The following is a 23110-nucleotide window of genomic DNA, read 5'->3' on the forward strand; positions in this document are numbered from 1 at the left end:
GAGAGTTTTAGACGGTAATAGAATAACCACAGGGACACGACAAGTAATTGTAAGAATTAACTAATAACACGTCAGGGAAGATAGTAAAAGGGGTCGTGCGAAGCCTCTATCCTGAAACCTCTATAGCCTGTCATTCCTTCGGGCCCAGCACCATCGGGTACCGTTCAGCTTCGAAGGGATCTATCAATTACTTCGCTTAAGTGGATCCTAGATCGGACAATAGAATTGCCCAACGATGAATTTTACTATGATGCCCACGCGTCTTTACCATCTTCTCTCATCTCTCTTTTTCTTCACTCTGTCATTGATCTCTCTATTATCGTCATTTGATTATTATTTTTTTTCCAATAGTTTTTTAACTAATCAATTTATCCAATAATTCGCCCAATTTTATTATCATTTACAATTAATCATTTCAATTATTATTTTATAATTTAACTATTATTATTATTATATATATATATATTTTATTTGAATAAAAATTAAAATTGCAATTCATGTTATGTAAAGAAATTTAGGAAAGGTAGAATAATTTGGCACAGGTAAAGTTAATAATTTCGCCTGCGTGCGTTTTGATCACAGGATTTGTGAATGTATCTGTTTATGCTATAACATGTGTGCATGTAAATGTAGATACAGGTGTATATATGTAAGTAGGTATATGTTCGAGATATACGGATGGTGGTGCATTATTTTCCAATATTACGTCAACAAAGATAGAGAGAGAAAAATAAAAAGACAGAGAGAAAGAAAAGGATAGAAGGATAGACTCGATCGGATCACGCACGGTTGAATTTCCGAATGGGGGAAACGAGGGTGGACCCTAAGCGGACCCCAGGGACACAACGTCTCTGGCTTCGAAATTCCCTAATCGATCGTCCGTTCTCAACGCGAATCGGGATTGAAAGGTTCGCGTGCATTACTACGAATGTCAGGATTTCGATCCTTTTAAGATTTTTTCGACCTATCATTTTTTTTTTTATATATAAGATTAACCAATAATAAATGATTTAGCATGAATTACACTTACACATAAATATCTAAGATAATTAAATTTCATTCCCTGATAAAATCATTTCGAAAATTAACTCCAAGATGAAAATATTTATTCCGATAATATGGAAAACATCGACGGATTAACATTTTTACGAAAATTGTACAAACGATCTGACCTTTCTTGGAAAACTTTCTTATTGTCGATAATTCGAAGAAGTGACCTATGAAAAAAGACCGTATGTTCAAACAGACATAGTTAAGTTCGAACTATGATCAAGACAACAGCTGTCACGATTCCTTGCCAATTAGGTAAACAATTTTACAAAGTTTTTTTATTATAATTTTATAAAAATAATTACATATGTTATATCCTTATTAAATTCATTACAAATATACTATATACACACATAAGTATGAAATATTCACTTACTTGAAATATTAAAATTCCATTCTTCGACGAGATTATTTAAAGAATTATAACTCTACAATAAAAAATTTACTCTGATAATAAGAAGAGAAAAATGTCTAATACCTAAGATAAGATAATCACATCTTAATATGTTTGGTCAAAATTTAAGAAAAATAACGATTAAGATAGAAAAGATGAATATAGGTTAAACTATAATAGGAAAAACGATATCTCGGTCGTTGGATGTTTTGTATATATTTATATACATATCTCAACTTCTCAGACGGTGTTTACATTCTAACTTTGTTGTTTGTATTCTATTAAGAGTCTCGTCGCGTTAAATCTAACATAAGTCAAATACATACATACGTATAATAATATTCAGTTAATTATCGGATTTCGTTGAGAGCTGAAGTGTGTCAGAATATAAGCAACGCTTAAACGTGGATTATTCTTTGCGATTACTGGACATCGATCGCGTACGATAGGGATAATACTTCAAAGGGATAATTAATTAAAAAGGTAAGGTTCTATGGTATAAATATAATGTACTGTAATTATAAATTATAATATTACAATATGCGTTTTTCTCTATCTATCTATGACGTTGTTGGTGTTAACGCAGAAATAGACCATTTATTTTTGTAACCTATTGGAATATATGTTTATGCATATATTTACGTGTTTAACTAATTTATTTTTAACTTTTAAATGTTTAACGTCATCGACTGACATGAAAGAAAAAGATTATCGCCGTAACCGCAAAAATATTACAATTATCCTTCGTTTCATCGATCATCGTTTAAATAACTCGTTGTTCTATTTTCCTACTGATAATTATTACTCCTTTCTTTTCAATAGTAATTAATTTATTCGTAATCAAATCAGATTCAACGATAGCTGTTAATTTTAAATAATACATATTTATTTATTTCTAATGCAATATATCCAAATTCTTTTACCCACAAACATATATTGATGTATACTACTAAATTGGAGCCTCATAAACAAAGAAGTTTATATTATTTAAAAAGCAGAAGTGAGAGTTGAATAAAAATGAAAATTGTTCCTATATTAAATTCCAACCTTTTCAATCTGACAGCATAAAATAATAGAAAAACTTTGCATTATAAAAAATCGAATATCAATTATTAAAAATTTACAGTAGAGTTGGGTACAAATACTCCTGCTACTCGTAGTATAAATTTATTAGTTAAAACACAAATTAATTGTTTATTGTGTTTACTTAACATCGATCGATAATATATCATTCTTCTCTTGGAGAGATCACGTAAAGTGTTTATTCGAGTATCGAAGCATAAAAAGACACGATACCTCTATACGACCATTTTCATCAAAGCAAACAATTATTTTTCATTTAATAATTCAGAGATGCGTATACAGAGAAAACCAAACATGTATACCTGTAGATTCTCATCGACGATATACATATCGTTTCAAAATCATAGTTGTTGTGTCGACCATTTACAACGCTTATTCCATACTACGAGGATTGATAACACAAACGATCGAAAGAGTACACCACACACACACACACACGCGCGCATACAATTACACAAACATTGGCGAGATGTAATCTGAATTGCTGTAAAAAGGAAATGGACAAAAACGAAAAAAAAAAAAGAAGGAAAAAATTTATTTAAACGGCGTTATCACACACACACATACACAAAAAAGAGAAAAAGGAAGAGAAATTGTATGCATAGAGAGGTATAGAAACGTGTGGATATTGTGTTTTTCTGCGAAAGTAAACAACAATTCGGCCCAAATAACAATCGTGCTGGAAAAGCTTGGTTTGTCGTAGGAAAAACGCGTTTATATTTCACCGGGTGCGAGAGCGAATTCCCTTTGTGACTGTAGGATGACAATTTCACGGCATTTAGCTGCGACTGGACGCGCGGTACCAGGGAAACAATACACGCCGAATCGCGAGCCAACTTGCTGCTTGTTACCAGCTCTTTCTCTCTCATACACACAATCATACACTCTCTCTTTCTCTTTCATATCCTCTCTACACATTTCCTCTCTCTCTCTCTCTCTCTCTCTCTCTCTCTCTATCTCTCTTTCTCTCTCGTACTCTTTCATATACACACTCGTTCATTTTCACTCTTGCCTCGGTGTACACACTCGATCCACTCTCTCTCTTTCTCTCTTACACTTTTTCTCTCTTCTCTCATATCGTTCCCTCCTACTACCCACTTTATGTTTTTCATCGGGAACAAACGCGTTATTGCGGAAATTAAATGACACTTTGCAAAACGTTGAATAACCATAGAAAAGAATCGAATCGTCGTTGCTGATCAAAAAAATATAAATCATTTATCATCTACGTGTAACTGTTACTCGACATACAATTCTTAACTACGGACGTTATTATCAATTTATTACGAATAATTTATTTTCCAAACAATTATTTAGTTGATTTCGATTAAGAAAAATATTTCTATTGTTAATTGTTCATGTGTCATCATAAAATCAAATAAAATATCAATAATATATTATCTAAATGTAATAATTCTTAGGTTTAAGTATATTATTAATATTTACAATTAAATTTCTTACAACAAACACACAATAGTATAAATTTATTTTCTCAATTGTTAATAATTCATTTTTGTACATAAATGTAAAGAAAAATTGAATTGCTTATCGATATTGATTTAGAGAAATATCGTAATTTTTGTTATTAATTTTTAATTGAAAATAAGATTTTTTTTGCTTTTTTTTTTTTGTTTTTTAATACTAGTATATACATCTATCTATACATATACATAAATAGACATATAAATATATCGGTGGCGCGTTAAGACAATATCATAACGTGTATACGCAAGAACGATGAAAAGCCAAAGGCAATTAAAGGAGGTTCTAACAAGCTGAAATCACTATCGTTTCCTCTGGATCTATCCGCTGAAAGGATTCACCTGGTAATAAGATACAACGCGCGCACGACGTTCACCCCAACCTGTATGCATGTATATATTTGTGTATATGTGTGTGTGTGTGTATATTCGAAACGTATACTTAAATAATGTGATGGGTATATCATATCCAAGATATCTGGAGAAACAATACGATATGGTTGTACTTTTCACGCTTCGAATAATTATATTTTAATCGTTGAAAATGTTTCGATCTATTTAGATCTAAACATTTTTGTTTTATTTTTTTTTTTAATTTCAATTGTAATCAAATTCATCGATTGTAATTAATAATTTTATGTGATTACGCGTTTCTTGTTTTTTATTAAAAAATTATGTCTAATCATTTGTCAACAAATTTGTAAACGTTTATTAAAAAATTCAGTCGACTTAATGTAACAAACTAAGCGTAAGAAAGAAAATAAATAAGAAAAGAAGAAACACAAACAACAAAGAGATTTCACGCATGGTAGAATAGAGGAATTAATCGCGAAGAGGATTCTTGGAAAGTAAAGAAAGAAAAGGGAAGGGTAGGAAAGGGAAGGTAAGAAGAATAAAAGGGAAAAACTTCTCATCCGTGGCATAGCTCTTGTCTACCATTAAATCTACACAGCGTTCGGCGCGTTGAGAGTCTGGTAAACATAAATCCGACAATCCCAATTTCCTGGCATAGTAATCAAAGCGTTGCGGATAGACAAGGTAGAAGCAGCATTCAGCTGATAGCTTAGGCTAGTTACCTGCTTATTTAATCTACAATCTTTCCCATTGATGTCGTTAACACCTACCATAAACGACCTTTCAAAAAAATATCTAATAATATAATTTTCTAATTATAGTCAATCATATGATTCGATTAATTGTCATTTTTTTCAACGTTCAAATCAATCTGCAGTTCTTTTGGAAATAAATAAGTGGCAAAAATCAAATAAACATTAACATTAATATCAATTATTTTCTAATCTTAATTACATTATTTATTAATTAATAAATCAATGGAAGACAAATTGAACATAATATTATTGTATAGTTAAAAATCTTAATAAATATAATTTCAAAGTAATATAACTTATAATAGCTAATTTAATAGAACAACGGTAAATGAACTTGAACATATAATTATATTAAAATATTATTTATAAATATAATTAGAAAATAATATTTTGTTACTATCAAAGAAGTGATTTGCACTAACCCTTGTTTCCTGAGATAAGATATTTAAATAAAAGCGTTAAATTTAATTTAAAGGGAGACATTCGACCGGAACGAATAAAACTCATCCTCGTGAAACTAAACACACGTACACATATACACACATATATATATATATATATATATATATGTACGAGTAGGTGCTCATCGTCGAAGGAAAACGATCGTTAATTGGAGTAACGATCGTGGCATCGTGGCTGGCCATACGCCGTTGTGTTTTGTCACGAGCGCCTTTGTCGATGCAGGCATGCGAGAGAAGAGAAGAGAAGAGTAGGGTGAGAAAGAGAAAGAAGATGAAGTAGAGAAAGAAAGAGATGAAGGGGTCCAACAGCAGCTTTCGAACGCGTTCGTTCACTCTCCGACGAAGGGAACGCGTGACTTTGAGAAGAAGGAATTGGTGAACCCGTCCTCGGCCGATCAGATGATCCCGAACGACTTCGTGACTTCGTATTTGCTCAGCTATTTCCCTCCGAGAGGGAAGGAAACCTCCTCCACCTCCTACTCTATCCGTTCGATCCATCGATATGGACCTATATCCTTCTCAGGATACTTTATTATATTATAATAAATTGTAACGAGTACACTTCGTATACTTTCAACCAGTTGAATTTTTCAGATTAACAATCCACCCCGATGTTAAACTCGAAATATTTTTAAATTAATTTCAACTTAATTGAAATTAATATTACAAATATTTATATACATACGCTCTTTTGAATCTATTAAATCATTTCAATTTATCAGCATAATATAATTATACGTTTGAAACATTTAAGTATCTACATGAGCAATCCTGTTTTATTTTAAAATGGAAATCCTAAAAAACAAACAAAACTAATTAGAGTAAACGTTATGGATATATATATATATATGTATATGTTTTTTGGAATATACCAAATCATTTAAGTTTATGAACATACAATTATACGAACAAAGGGTGTTATTTAATTAACTCTCGACCAACTAGAATATACACACACGTTAATATATCTATATCTATATACTTAAACTACCCTTGCCATTGATTTTGCACGATAGAGAAAAATGTTTGAGAGAAGAAGAGCGTTTATTGTCCAAGTAATTAGTACAACAGATCGTAATCTTTGCATGTAATTAGTCGTAATTATTTTCAAAGGCCATACTTATCACCTGTAACAAGATCAAAACTTCTACACGTAGTTAGGTATATACTTACTTTTATTATTATATCTACTAACACTACTACTATTACAATTACTCTTAGATTTCTCTACTCGGGAAAAAGACCTTTTCGTGTCAGAGGGCCGAGTTTATCACTGTCATCTCTTCACGCTGAAGATTCGCTGTCTTAATAGCTTTAATGTCCGTCGTTTCGGAGGCCTGACTCTCGAAGACTATAACCACTGATTTGTACGCGTAATATCATCCTTTCTCTCTTTTCTCTCTCTCTCTCTCTCTCTCTCTCTCTGTCTCTTATATTCTCTTTCATTCTTTCCTTTTATCTATTTATCTTTTTCTCTTAACACGTTAATCGCGATTACTTGCCTGTTATTCGCTTCGTTTCAAATTTACCGATAATAATACATATTACTATGTTATTAATTATAGAAAAATCTTTCCTATGTGTACAGACACATATATATACTTTAATGTAACTATGTGTTAACTATACCTAATTGCCATTTCCAAATACCATTATGTGCATCAAAACATATTTTATGTAACAATTAAGAAAACCTGTCATTTATTTCCTCAGTGTTATTATTTCATTTTATAAAAAAAAAAAATCAAAATCACTTATAAATGAAACAATTTTTTTCTAAATGGACGACTAATAAAATTAACAATTCGAGCATACAACTTTTTATGCGATAACATAAGAATTCATTGAAAAAAATCTTTTAACGTACGATGCAAGGGAATAATAAATAATAAAATTGAAAACAAAAAAATAAACGGTAAGAGTTAAGGTAATGAGCGATGGAGGGTTGGAATTCGTTGACAAAACGGATTACCTTAAGACGCTAGGACGAAAAAGAAAGAGAAAAAGAGAAAGGAAGAAAGAGAGAGAGAAAGAGAGAAAGAGAGATAGAAAGAAGATTGAGGAATAAGTAAAGGACGTTAACGTTGAAGAATGAAATGGGCTTCGGGATTCGAAGCGCTAACCAAACAATCCTTTTCCTTAATCATTTAAGTGATTCAGTAAGCACTTCGGCTCGCGTCGAACCGTCGGTAACTCTTGTGTAAACTCAACCCTTTCTTGCCGAGTTTCCTCCCTCCGTCGCGTCCTCCGATAATGATAATACCTCCGGTCTCATGCTTCAACGAACACCACGGAAAGAGAAGGAAATAATGCTCCTAGAGAGGTGCCACTCTCTCTCTCTCTCTCTCTCTCTCTCTTTCTCTTCTCTCTTTTTCTCTCTCCCTCTATCTCTCAGTCTTTCTTCCAGCAAGATCGACCCTTGCCCAAGACACCTAGGTTCCGACCTTTGCCGGTTTCTAAAGAGCACTTGTTGTCTCTCCTCGCGTGCTATGTTCCGCTAAGATTGTCGACGAAACTATCACGCTTTTTAAACGATCGTCGTTTCGTAAATAATCTTCTTTTTTTTTTTTTTGTTTTTTTTATGTCTCGTGTCAGCAAAAGTGCATAGTAAAATTCGTTAAATTATTCTCAATTATAAATCAAGTTTGATAATAAAAGGTATAATAATAATAATAATAATAAATACCATAAAAAATATGTTTTTCATAGGATTGATACGTGTCGGTTCACGTTAGAAATGATGTGCACGAATGTTAAAAAGAATATTTGTATTAGTATATGTCCCACAACTACCATCAGAGCACCACCCTATATACAATATTATACTTACGTTTGAAAAAGCTATAGTACAATGTTCGTACGCGAAGCGACGGCACCAAGCGTGTCGAGTTCGATTAATTTTCCGGTCATTATTTTTTACGACTCCTTATCGCAAGCTCAGCCCTCGCCGACCAGTTCCATGGACCGAGAAAAAGAGTAAGAGAGAGGAAGAAAGAGAGAAAACGAGAAAGAGAAAAAGATAAAAAAGAGATTTTTGACATAAGGGTGCCACCACAGCAACCTCGCCACCCCCGAACTCTCAAAGTCAGTTTCTCCCCTTCTTCATGAAACTTTCCTCCTCTGCCCCTTCTCTTTCTCTTTCTCTCTCTCTCTCTCTCTCTCTTTCCTCCTTGTTTTCTCTTCTTCTCTCTTCAACACGATTCCAGTGATGGTGCGATTATCGGACCGGCCGAGAAGGCGTTGATCCGTGCTCGATATGCTTTTACATAGACGTCACCACGGATCGTTCAGACTCCTAAAGATGTCCCATAGATACGACGAAATCCTCTTCGAATTACGACAGGAGACCAGGGTGGGCCGAATCTACTGACGTAGCAAGATCCGTCGTAGATCCAACAGCTGGAAGCACGCGTTATCCAAAACTTTTTTAAAATCATATGCAAACTGTTAATTTTTCCTTTTGAATTAAGGAAAATTGCAGCGGGTTCGGCAAGGTTTTATATTATATTATATTAAATGCAAAGCTTCAGTCTTACTTTATTTTAATATTAAAGATTGTATAGCACTTATATTTTATAATAGAACCTTTCTTTTAATACGTCCGCGCTTCTTAAGTGATCTTCTTCAACTGTCTAGTAACTATTTTCCGATATACTTCCTATCCCTCTTTTGTCTTACCTATTAGTAACTATTGTTCTTTGAGCGCGCATATTTGAATATTACATTAAGGTTAGATGAAATTGAGGATTACTTTCTTATTCCTTTTTTAACACTTCCTCTTAATCCTCAATTTCCTCCTTACATTATATTATATATATATATATACTTTTTTTACAAATATGTAATCCTTTTGTATGCCTAATCAATTATTAACTCTAACAATACTACAAGAAAAAATAAATTTTAGTTCTCTTAAATAGCTATCTCGCAGAAAAAAATTTGGTTGTATTTTACAATGTTATTTTGTTACTAAATATTCTTTAAATCTCTCAAACTTGTTGTAATTCAATGCTTTTGTTAATATATCAGCTATTTGGTTATTGGTGCTAACATGTTTTATGGTAACATTATTTAATTTTATGTGGTCACTTAGAAAGTGATATCTTACATCTATGTGCTTAGATCTTCTATTAAATATACCTGTTTTCATTAACTGAATTGCACTTCGATTATCTACATGCATTATTATTTTAATTGTTTTATCTAGGAGTTCTTCTAAAAAGTTTTTTAAGTATAGCACCTCTTTACAGCAGTCTGCTGCTGCAATAAACTCAGCCTCTGTTGTTGACAGTGCTACTATTGGTTGTTTTCTAGACGCCCAGCTGATTGGTCCGTCACACAGCATTATTACGTATCCACTGGTGCTCTTTCTTGTTTCAGTATCGCCTGCAAAATCTGCATCACAGTAGCAGTGCAGTATATCGTCATTCCCAGTCGATGTGTATGAGATTCCACAGTCCAAAGAACCCTGTAAATATCTAAAAATTCTTTTAACATTTGTTATATCACTACCATTGGGTTTTTCCATTGATCTGCTACAAAAATTTACTGCATAACATATATCTGGTCTTGTTTTCGCAGTAAGATACATCAGATTACCAATGGCCTCTCTGTATGGATAATTTTTATTTTCTTCTTGGACTTCATTTTTCACATTGCTGTTTCCAAGTATGGGTGTGTTTACTGGATTTGCATCCTTCATGTTAAACGTATCCAGAATTTTCCTGGTATATTGTTCTAAAGACAATTTTATTTTACCATCACCGTTTTTTATCTGTATACCTAGAAAAGATTTTGGATTAGTAATTATTGATAGGTCGAAAATTTCTCTTAATCTGGAAACAATGTCTTTTAAAACATCTTCATTATCTCCGAACATTATTCCATCATCAACATGAATTGCCAAAATTGCTGTGTTGTTCTTCCTCTTGAAGATACATTTTTCAGTAATGAGCTGTTGAAATCCATGTTCCTTTAGTGTTTCAGTAAATTTTTTATTCCAGCAATTTGGTGCTTGTTTCAGTCCATACAATGCCTTTTTTAATTTTCCAAATTTTTCTTCTTTTCCATAACCTTCAGGCAGTTTTATAAATATGTCTTCCTCTATAATTCCATATAGGAATGCTGTTCGTATATCAAATTTTATATATTTCCATTTGTTTTTACATGCTAATGCAAATAGTGCTCTTAAGGTTGCGGTATTGACAACTGGACAGAAGAGTTTCTCGTAGTCTAGTTGGTCCTTTTGTTCAAATCCTCTTGCAACCAAACGTGCTTTGTGTCTCCCGTCTTCCTTTTTTGTAAATATCCATTTTGTGGAAATGCATTGGTTCTTCATTGCTTCTTCTTCATCTACGATGTCCCATGTATTATTCTTATGTAATGAATCCTTTTCATCCTCAATTGCCCTTTTCCATTCTTCCTTTTCATCACTGTTCATAACCTCACTGTATGTTAAATATGCAATGGGTTCTCCATATCGTTCTGGGCTTTTTCTTGGTCTTTTTGATCTTCTTAGTATCTGTTCCAATCCTTCTTGGTCTTCCTCTACATTCAGCATCTCTTTTTCACTGTCGGATTGTTCTTCATAGACTTTTGTTTCTGGATCCTTCCATTTTTCATCATGCTGTTCTTTCTTTTCATTAAATTCCTCATTGGTCTTAATATTTTCAATTGTATTACAGTTTATTCTTATTGTGCTGTTCACCATCTTTTCTTCAATGCATGTTACTTCTCGCGAAATTCTTATTTTCCTATTCTCTGGATCCCATAGTCGATATCCATTTTCAGTATATCCAACAAATATCATTTCCTTGCTTCTAACATCCAGTTTCTTCAATGGTCCTGGAGTTTTTACATATGCTTTACAACCGAATATTCTTAAGTTTTTGAGGTTAGGTTTTCTTGAGTTCCACAACTCATATGCAGTTTTCTCATTTATGGTGGTTGGACTTCTGTTGTGTAAATAAGCTGCAACTCGCACTGCTTCACCCCAAAGGTTTTTATTTGTGTTACTTTCTGTAAGCATTGCTCTTACCTTTTCAGTTAATGTTTTATTCATCCTTTCAGCTTTACCATTTAGTTGAGGTGTGTATGGTGGAGTAAAGTCCATTTTAATTCCTTTATATTTACACCATTGCCTTACTGCATTATTGGCATATTCCTTGCCATTGTCACATCTAATTGTTTTTACCCGTTTCTCCCATTTATTTTCTGCTAATTTTATGTATTCTTTTATTTTATCTTCCATCTCATTTTTATGTGCTAGGAGAAATACCATTGTGAAATTAGTATAGTCATCAATGAATGTGCAGAAATACCTCTTTTTATCCCATGTTACTGGTGTTATTGGGCCGCAAACGTCAGTGTGTATTATCTGCAAAGGTCTTGTTGCTCTTTCTCTTACACTGTTAAATGGTTTCCTTTTCTGATTTGCTTTTATACAGGTTTCACAATTGCTTAGCTGACCAAGTATCCCCTTGTCTATCTCCATTCCAGTTGAGATTTCCAGGAGTTTTTTCATATTATCTACACCCAGGTGTCCAAGTCTTTTGTGCCAAAGTAGTTCTGCATTAATCTTAAGTGATGTTTGCATAGCTTCTTCTCTTGCATTGATAGTATATAATCCAACTGTGTTTTTTCTTCCTTCTAATATAATTTTATTATTTTTACTTATAACTACTTTATCTTTATTGAATGTTACCTTTCCTCCAGCTTTAGTAATTTCGTTCACTGAAAGTAAATTCTGTGTTAAGTCGGGAACATAGAGAACATTTTTTAGTTTGCACCTAGCCATTTCTAGTGATCCGAGCTCTCGTGCTGTCATTGTGCCTTTGGTACTAGCTATGTTGATCTTAGTATCTACTGACTTTGACTTTGTCAGATGATCCTTCTGGTTTGTCATGTGTACCGAGGCTCCCGAGTCGACTATCCATTCTTCCTTGGACTCTTCCATACCTGCCATAAATGCCACCTTTCCACTACTTGTTCCTGGTTCATATTCATTTAATCGCTTTCTAAAAAAACAACTATTTTCAGTATGATTAGTTTTCTTACAAATTTTACATGCTGCAGTTGATCCTTTTCTGCAATTCCTGGTGTTATGATTATTTCTCTTGCAGTTGTAACAATACATAGTGTCTTTTCCACTTTTCTTACAGTTTGCTGCAATGTGTCCTCTTTTGTGACACTTGAAACATTCTCTTGTTTCAACTTTCATTGCTATCTCTTCCTCTTCAGCTACATGGTCCCTTGCTTCTTCAGCTAAAAGACGAGCCGTCAAGTTTGTGAGGGTTCGATTATCTGCTGGTGTTGATTCCCATGCACTGATGAAGTACCTGTACTTTTCTGGTAATGTCGTTAATATTTTGGATATCAACATGCTATTATCGATATTTCCTCCAAGAGATTTTATTTTATATGCTATATTATTTAATTCAGCAATGTGTGTTGCCACATTGTGGTCTCTTTTCATTTTATATTCAAAAAATTCTTGCATTGCAGAGCATTTTTGCTGTGCAGTGTCTCTTTCAAAGATTCCTTTTAATTTGTGCCACATGGCATATGCTGAATCACATGTTATTAGATGAATTTTAAGGGTATTATCTATCGTACTTACAATAAATCCTTTTGCTTTCGCATCTTTTCTCCTCCAAACTTCATTGCGTTCTTCTATTGGTGTTTCATCATTTATTTGATTGTGCAGATCAGCTGCTTCTAGAAAGATCGTCATTTGGAATTTCCACATGTTATATCCATTTGCATCTCGCAATTTCTCAATATTATCCATTGTTCCAGTTATATTGTTTTCACTAGCCATCATTTCTCTCTTGATATTCATGTATATTTTCTTGCACACTTAGTTTTATTTTATTTTATTTTATTTTATTTTACACGCGGTCGTTTCAATTGCCGAACACGTGCTCTGGGCCCATAACCTGTTAATTTTTCCTTTTGAATTAAGGAAAATTGCAGCGGGTTCGGCAAGGTTTTATATTATATTATATTAAATGCAAAGCTTCAGTCTTACTTTATTTTAATATTAAAGATTGTATAGCACTTATATTTTATAATAGAACCTTTCTTTTAATACGTCCGCGCTTCTTAAGTGATCTTCTTCAACTGTCTAGTAACTATTTTCCGATATACTTCCTATCCCTCTTTTGTCTTACCTATTAGTAACTATTGTTCTTTGAGCGCGCATATTTGAATATTACATTAAGGTTAGATGAAATTGAGGATTACTTTCTTATTCCTTTTTTAACACAAACAATTGATAAAATAACTATAACAAATTATTATTCATTAATAATTGATATTAGATGAATTCGTTTAAACGAAAATGAAAAAGAAAATGTATTGATCGTGAGTTCGAGGAAGAAGACCAACAACGTTAGAACGATTAAGACGATACTTGATCCGAATCGATTTTTAAAAAAATTAATGGGGAAATAAAAGAATGAGAATAAGGTATAAGTCAAAGCTGCCCCATAAGCTTTTACTAGTCTTCTTCTTTTTCTTCTTGGTTATTCCATTTGATGGTCTCTCTTTCCTCTCTCTCTCTCTCTCTCTCTCTCTCTCTCTTTCTCTCTTTCTTTCTCTTTCTCGTGGCGAGTTCCACATTGCAGGGAGGAGTCCCGTAGTCGGGCTGGGCGGAGCCTCGGAACCACAAAACAGCCGTCGACTCACTTCGCGGCTCTCTGGCTACTATTAATTATTTATGCTTCGAGTGTTGCGCGGCTACCACTCCGTACAAAGCCGTTAACGTACGTTCACTTGGCAGATCCTTCTAAGACCCAACTTTATAAACTATTTTCTTATTTCTTTCTTCCTTTCTTTCTATCTTTCTATCTCTCTTTCTCTCTCATACTGTCTCTTTCTTTTACTCTGGAAGAGCCAATCCTATCGAGAGCCACGATCGATTCGCCTCGAATAATAATTATGATTGGATTCCTGGTGCTTTTGGGGGCAGGACTTGAGTTTCGCCAGCCACGACTACCCATACCCTAAAAAGGGCCCTACGGCCCTTTCAGCGAGAATTAAAGCGCGAACGACTACGCCCTGGTCCTGGCCATCTTTTCGTTACTTCGCGATGACCAACCAACCAACCAACCAACCAACCAACCAACCAACCAACCAACTAACCAACCAATCGACCGACCATTTGTACGAACACATTACGACAATACATCTCATTTGTCACACTTAGGTGATTACACAAGTCCAATCACATTTTTCAACTGTATAAAGCGACGCATATGATAACGGGACCACCATAAATTCAACGAGCATGTCTAATTAACAAATAATACAGAATCCAATATTTTGTTTGTTTCAGGAACCCTTATCTGGAGAAAAACATGTCTACATACAAATTCGAGAGAATGAATAGTACGAAGAGGAACGAAGAGAGATACCAAAATAAAAACTGGAGGGGTAAGAAAAAAATGGATAAGAGAGGAGAAAGGAGATCGAGTTCGATGCAGTGGAGGCGGCCGAGAGGAGAGGAGAGGAGAGAATATCGTGCAAAAAAGGAAAATAACAAAAGAGAGACTCGCCGCTCGGTCGAAGCATTTTTCTTTGGACCGTGGTGGAGCAGCCACCGTGTGATTACCAGGGACGAGGGGCATATATGAGTAATTTGTATTCAGCCCGATCATCCGTATCGAAATTCGAATCTACTTAGTTCTGAGAAGCCCTGTGGTACCACCATGGCCTCTCCCCGATAAACCTCCTCCCTCTGCCCCACCCCCCACCCCCCCCCCATTCTCTTTCACCTCACTCGATCCGCTATTCCACCCCGTCGGCCAGCACCTTTCTCCTCCCCCCTCCCTCCTCACCCCCTTTTGCCTCTTGCCACCATCCTCTTTCTATCCGAACCTCTCTTCGATCCCACCCTCTGAACCCCCTCATCCCCCACATACTACAGCTCAATATAATATTATTCCCGGTTTAGTTTAATAGTGTTGGGCGATTATTACGTGGCCAACAGTCTGCAGACCGACTGCGCTTCTCTCACAAGCCTTCGGGTACTCTCTTTGTTTCTTTCTTTCTTTCTTTCTATCTTTCCTTCCTTCCTTCCTTCCTTCCTTCCTTCCTTCTTTGCTTTCTTTCTTTCTTTATTATTTCTCATCTTTATCTTTCGTTCTTTCAGTTCATTCCTTTTAACATCATCGCTTTTGGCCGATCCAAAACTATCGATACACGTATACGTACCTTCGTGATTTGGTATACGTATGGATGGATGGATGGATGGATGGATGAATGGATGTGGATGTAATATCTGTAGAAGAAGACGTAGATACCCCAACGATGGCGGAGGTCAAGAGGGAGAAAAAGAAAGAGAATAAGAGAGAAAGAGAGAGAGAGAGAGAGACGATCTTCAGAGCGCAAAAAGCGGCAAAACAAAATGCCCTTGTGATTAGTTTCTTCGGTGATGGGTGGTCCAAATTACTCTGCCTTGAAATTCTTTGTTGAATAAAATGAGAAAAGGAAAAGATATAGAATGAGATAAATATTATGTCTGTGTGTATGTTCATGAAATCGTATCTGTGTGATAGGTTTATATTGTATTTTTATCGACGAAAATGATAAGTTAATTAATTAGATAAATTATTTTCAGTAGAATCCACGTTAAAATGAATATTTAAAAGAGGAATCCTCCTTTCTCTTTGAGGAACAAGACGAATCGTTTTGAAACACTCCTTCTCGAGCGAGTAAGGTGCACAAGCGTTCCTTTTATCTCTCTTTCTCTCATTCTTTCTTTCGTACACGTGTTAAAGCTGCTTGCAAGGTACTCTCTCAAGTCGTTACAACGCATAAGAGTAATTAAGAGTCGAATAATTACTCGTATCGTTCGAGACTTGATAGATCGACCGATCGTGGCCAGGTTGACCCGCGAATACTTGAAAGATTCTAGAAGAAAAAAGAATCTTTTTTAATGCGATCAAATTTTCTATATAAATCATTTATATTTTGTATTCTATTTTGTTTGTTTCATATGAAAATATCGAGCAATAAGAAAGAAATACAAAAGAAATGCAATAGGATATTTAAGAGAAAATTTAGAAAAATTACGAAGGAAATGTTTTTTTTTTTCTTTTTTTTTTCGAATCGATCGATTAAAATTTGCTATATCTTCTTCAATATAAATCATATATATGTTATTCCACATTTTCTGTTTCATTACATATAAAAATATCTTATGAGAATTATTTCTATTTAATTAATAAAGTATTTTAGAGAAAACAATAAAGGACAAAAAATTAGAAAGCAAATATTTTTCTAATGAAAATTCTCGATTTTCAATAATTTTCAATATCTAAATCATTAACAATTTATTCTAAGTTTTTGTTTGATTAGATATAAAAAAAAAAGAAATCTCTAATGAAAGTAAAAAAAAAAAAAAAAGAAAAGAAAATAAATATGAATAGATCGAAGTTAATTATTGTGATATTTAAAGAAATATAGTAAAAATTAGAAAAGAGAATGTATTATAAATCGATCGATTAAAATTATATCAAAGTAGTTGTATAAAAGATCGTTTGGACAGGTAACTCATTACAAGAAGGATCGTATGGATCTCTATTGAGGCAGATGCGAGACGAAGCGACAAATCGTCGATGCCCTCGTAATTTACCGAGCGAGAGATCGATTAAATGGTGGCAAGAAGTCGAGTAATGCATGTATCGTGGCGGATGAGGATGAGAACGAAGACGAAGACGTAAGACAAGGAAGAAGAAGAACAACAACAACAACAAGAAGAAGAACAAGAAGATGATGATGAAGAAGAGGAAGAAGGAGAGACGAAAAGCTTCAACTCTTTCTCTTTCTCCTGCTGTTGCTGCTGCTGTTGCTGCTGCAGGGATATTAATGAAGATATTCAAATGAGAGAAAAATGAAAGAAAGAGAAAGAGTGTACTCTTTGTCGGTCGTAAGGTTCCTCCAGTGACTCGGCCTATGTAGATTATCCTACCTGCTTTACTCTTTGCTTCCTTCACCTTCAACTTCTTTATCTTCCCTTCCTTCCTTCCTTCTCCTCCTCTTCCTCTTCTTCTTCATCTTCTTTATATTTTCATGTTTCAAGATCACGAGATCATCATTTTATATTTTATTTTTATTTTTCTCAAAAGTTCAAACATATAAACAAAATATTAACTATTTAAAGGTTTATGTTTGTTTCTTATATTACAAGTTTACATTATTTATTATAAACCTTTCAATATATATATATATTCCAGACAAGCATGCAATTATTTTTCATTCCTTTAACAATTTTCTTGTACACGTAAATAATCGATTGAATACAGAAATGAAGGATGAAGGAAAGGAAGAGAGAGAACAGTGGTAGTACCCAAGATCTTATTTTCCATAAAGATAAGACGGAACCCACCCAGGGTGTAAAACGTAGGCTCGCTTAATTCACTTGTTTCTTCGGTTTCCACTCGGATGAAATTAGAGCCTCGAAGTAGAGAAGAGCTGCCCCGATGGCTACCTAGGCGAGAACCGACATCGTCGTCGTCGTCCTCCTCCTCCTCCTCCTTCTCTTTCTTGGCCAGTGGATGTCATTAAGAACCTTTTAAATCGCCCTTAAGACCCGTCGACCCATTAGACCTTCTTCTGCCTAATGAAAAGGGCAAGTCTTCTAAACTACTAGAATATACTTAAACCATGCACACATGTGTACGTGTTGAAGGTTTTTTTATTTCAGTATCGCGGAAAACGTTAGCTTCCTTCTTCCTTCTTCCTTCTTCTTCTTTACCTTCTTCTTCTTCTTCTTCTTCTTCTTCTTCTTCTTCTTGTACTTTTTCTTCTGGCGGTAAGAGAACATCGTCAACGTGGCTCTCCGTTAACGGTATTTCCTGTAGTACAATACTCGGCTTACGGGACACGGGGCCTCTCGTAGGTATCTACTTTGCACTTTATCCAGTTAGTTGCGACTAATGTCGTTACTCGTCTTGGAGAATGCCTTTTGCCCTCTACTACTCCAACCCCTTACGAAAAGGGGTTGCCACCTCCAGCTTCGCTTACTTATCGTCTCGTTGACCTCTCCAGACACCATGCTTCCTTCCTTACGCTTTCTCACTCTCCTTCTCAACACACACACACACACACACCCACACACACGCATACGCGCGCTCACATACACATACTCATACACGTGTCTACAAGAATGGGCATACTCTTTTTCTTTCGTTCTTAAGCTTTTGAAGAAAAAACGATGAAAAAATGTGTAGATGAAAACCGCGCGCCGTAAAACGTTCCGTGAAAGAACAGAATTAATTTACATGCCAGGTTGAGTCATGGAACGAGACGTAAGACGGTAGCCGAGGCGCTCCTTCTTCCTTTCTTCCTTTCTTTCTTTCTTTCATTCTTTCATTCTTTCATTCTTTCTTAGTTCATCTTCTTGTGCCTTCGTTTATCTTTCTTTATTTCTTTCTTTCTTTCTTTCTTGGATGGTTGGAACGATCGGCACAAAGGGGAGGACAATGCGTCTCCCGTCGCTCTTATTTTAGTCGTCCCAATTTTAATTGATATTTCGTTGGAAAGGTGGGCCATTGTTTCCTTCACTTCCATTATCGATACCTTTGTGCTTCTTCGATACGGACGAAACGTCATTTTCGTCGCCTCTCCTACCGGCCTCTTCTACCGACTCGTCGAGTCATTTCAAAGTGTATACCTGAACTCTGTCTTGTCTGAAAGAGAAAGAGAAAGAAAGAGAGAAAAAGAGGGTGAGATTCATTTTGAAAAATAATACCAAGGATCGAGAAGAACATCGTTCACCATGAAAATTGCTAAGAATTTTGATCTTTTTTAAATCATTTTAAATAGCAGAACAATAAAAAAGAAGAAAAAGAAAAAAAAGAAGATTCTTTTTATTTATAATTTAATCAATTTAGAATGTATTTTTCGTGATGTTGTTGTATTGTTATTGTTGTTGTTGTTGTTGTTGTTTATAGAGAATTTTTTAACGTTGGAAATAAAAAAAAGCAACGAGAGCTAATTTTTGACGATAAATGACAGATACGAGAGCAGCGATTAAAGTACGGTGAGAGGGAATACGCAAACAAGTAGGTACTATACCTACCGTGGGAGATTACGTTCTGAGACACGATAATACTGATAACGTAAATCACAACTCTATGATTATAACTTGTCAACTTGTATTTATTATACATCATGGGTATAAAAAAAGCAACACACTTGTCGAGTTAAAAGAACTCTCTTCCTCTCTCTCTCTCTCTCTCTCTCGCGCTCTTTCTCTCTCACGCATTTTCTCGATATAAGGCTACTTAATTAAAATAATTTAAGGGATATAGTTTTTATTTATAATATTATTAGTAACATAATTATTGAACGTAATGATTAATATCTTATTATTGTATAGATGTTAACCGTTCACAGGTAAGATTGAATTAATTTCTTTTTTAAAATTTTTCAAGAACAACAAAAAAAAGTACTTGATTAATACTTAATTGTTTATATTTAAAATAAATGAAAACACATTTTTGATGATTATTCAATAAAAAAAATAATATAACGATGTATATAACTTTATCAATAATTTTTGTTTAACAGAATTAATCTATATTTATCATATGAGTATTATCCTCACATATAATAACAATAATAATAATTAAATATAAATATATAGGGTGATATGAAAAGTAGATATAGTAGAATTCGTGCAATTGTAGATGTGCAGTTAAGATTAGAATTTGACCTTTCACAGAGTATAATAAATAAGTAGAAAAAAAAGAAGAAGAAGAAGAAGAGATAGAGAGTGTTATGGTGGATGGATGCATCATGGAAAAGAGAAGGTTGGTACAGTATATATACGCGTGTGCTCACAGGTTAACGACGTTGCCCTGAGACGATCATCGAGGAGGAGAGCGGTTAACGCCGCCTGGCAAACGTTTCTCGTTTAAAAAGGAGAGAAACCGAAACGAGACTGGCAGGTATCGAGCTTAGCGAGAAGGTATAGCTCGGGGCCACAAGAACGAACCGAAAAAGGAAGATCGAGAGAAAGAGGAATCACGACGACGACGACCAAGACGACGACCAAGACGACGACGATGAGGAAGAAGACGAGCAAAAGGAGGCACTTCGTCTGACATCTGAAAGTTCAGCGACAACAACAACCTTTAAAAAAGAAGGAGAGAGAGAAAGGGAAAGAGAGGGGAAGCTCACCATGTTTCTTGGACATTGAAGAAGAAGAAGAAGAAGAGGGGACTCCGAAACTTGGTAATTACCAGCCGCATTAATCTGGCCGCGATGCTGATTATTAAGATGACGAGAACGACAATAAAAGTAAAGGCGAATTAAGTGTGGTGATTTTGTCAAGGGTTCATATACAGGGTGACTCTAATATAAACCAATTACAATCTATAAATATTTAAAAATGATTATTATTGTTACTGAAAATATCTCATCATATCTTTAGAAAATTATACATCTTTTTTATAAAAACCTTTCAAATAAAAAAAAAAATAAAAAATATCGAATTAAATATTAAGAAATGAAACTTTGGGCTCGTTTAAACGTATTCCTAATCAATTACAATATATTGCTTGCAATATCAAATTACGTAACATACGTTTGTAGACAAAAATTGGGTCACCCTGTATGTACTTCGCACACATTTATATACACATTTTTAAAATACATTTATACATAGGTATATATAATATGTATATATAATATGTATATATTGCCCTAGGAAGGAGAGTTAATTGTTGCACTCTATATGCTAAACACGTGCGAGTGGAGTGGAAGCAGTGCAGCATGGTGGCATCTTAGCCACCGCGTGTGCGATATCGCGCGAACGCGACTACCGAGCTCACCGAGTGCCGAGTTATGGGACGGTTGCCGCCTCCGTCATGCGAGCCCTCCTCCAATTGCTTATCTTCCTCTCTTTCTCTCTCTCTTTTGTGACCGTCCAACGGCCACTTGGCGAATTAATTAATCGTGGTAATTTCTTTTTACCCGGAACTTACCCCCGCATCACATTTTCCTACCCCTCATTCTATCATCCTCATCGTCGTTCTCCTCGTCGTTGTCGTTGACGAAGAAAAGAGATTTAATGGAGGAGAACAAAAAATTTATTTTTTTCTTTTTCTTCTTACTATACTTTTCTATTCTTTTCTTCTTATTGTTGTATAGTAAGTCACGTGACCTAAGTTTATCAAAAATTTGTACAAATTATAAATTATCTTATTAAATATTTCTATTTATATAATTGATAGTTTCAAATATTTTCTGATCGTAGTTTTGTTACACTTTATTTTGTATAATTAGTATTGATTATAAATATTTTTTTAAATACTAATCCCACACAAAATATAACGTCAATCTATTACAAAGAAAAGTGAAATAGAATAGTGAAATTGTTTCTTGGTATCCATTAAAAAAATATTGATTACTTTCTCGTCCATAAAAAATTCTTACCACCCTAACGTTAGTAAGGAAGATTATTAGCGAGCACCAGTGTTTAAAGTAAACCGATCCAAGTTCCAAAGTCCAGTTAATTCGAGCCGGTTGGTCGCCCAGCAAGGAACCAAGTAAGCAAGAAGGCAAGCAGACAAGCAGACAAATAAGTAAACGCTGCCGGTCTGCCGATCATCAACTAGCTTGCTAGCTGGTTGGTCGGTTGGTTGGTTGGTTTTGTTGGTTACTTAGAAGCTCGCAATCGGCGAGGTAACGCACGACCGCTATTGAGTTACTCCGATGTGCGTAGAGTCGCGATCCTTGCCGATCTTCCCGATCACCATTCTCCACTCTCGGCATTACCAACACACGAAAGAAGATCCCGAAGACGTTTGATATCGGTTTACATTAACCACATTCGCAGCACGCGTTTGCGTTTCCGCCTTAGCTCTCACGTAATCTTCCTGTAGTATACGTGTGTATGTGTGTTAAAAAAAATAAGGAAAGAGAACAGGTGGTAATAATAGTAGTGGTGATAATGATGATGATGGAGTCCAACTGCTAGAATCGAACTATTGAATTACTTGAATAATAATCTTATGTGGTATACGACGAAACCACGGTAGATAAAATGGCACGTGCTAAGAAAATACTTACATTTCTTCAAATTCAAACCCACACACACACATACACATATATATATATAATCATAATACCTAAACCTTGCCTTTTTGTCTTACTTGTGTAATCTTTTTATTATTTTCTTTTATTTTCTTTTTTTTTCAGAAGAATGAAAGAGAGAAACGAGGTGAGGACGTTGTTGGGGTTCAGACGATTCATCATCAGCAAAGGCAATCGCTCGAGGATCGACATCGTCGATCCAGTATCGAAAGAGAAAGAGAAAGAGTTTGTATGTAGAACAAAAGAAAAGGAAAAAGAGAATGAGAAGATGAATAAGAAGAAGAAGAAGAAGAAGAAGAGACGTGGTGGTCGTCGCGTCCGGTCTCGAACTCGATGATTTATCGATCGGACAATAGGACACACGATACTACCCTTATAGGGCGACGATCCTTCCTCGACGAGACCGTTCTCCTACTCCTCCTCTCC

At 34.7% G+C, this 23110-nt stretch overlaps 1 long non-coding RNA gene across 3 annotated transcripts; it reads left to right on the plus strand.

Moving 5' to 3' along the window:
- Positions 1-524: 524 nt before the first annotated feature.
- Positions 525-22907, plus strand: LOC149032940 (uncharacterized). 3 transcript variants are annotated; one of them, XR_016176160.1, is made up of 5 exons: positions 525-1927; positions 14916-15013; positions 20431-20821; positions 21297-21547; positions 22790-22907. It is a non-coding gene; the product is annotated as an uncharacterized LOC149032940 (long non-coding RNA). The 3 variants fall into 3 exon arrangements; XR_016176159.1 differs by lacking the exon at positions 525-1927 and having other exon boundaries at positions 13850-15013; XR_016176158.1 differs by lacking the exons at positions 525-1927; positions 14916-15013 and having other exon boundaries at positions 16985-20821.
- The last annotated feature ends 203 nt before the right edge of the window (positions 22908-23110 follow it).

The sequence above is a fragment of the Polistes dominula genome, unplaced genomic scaffold, assembly GCF_049000335.1.
Source record: "Polistes dominula isolate Pdom_NZ unplaced genomic scaffold, Pdom_raw_medaka contig_31, whole genome shotgun sequence".
Classification (NCBI taxonomy): Eukaryota; Metazoa; Arthropoda; class Insecta; order Hymenoptera; family Vespidae; genus Polistes; species Polistes dominula.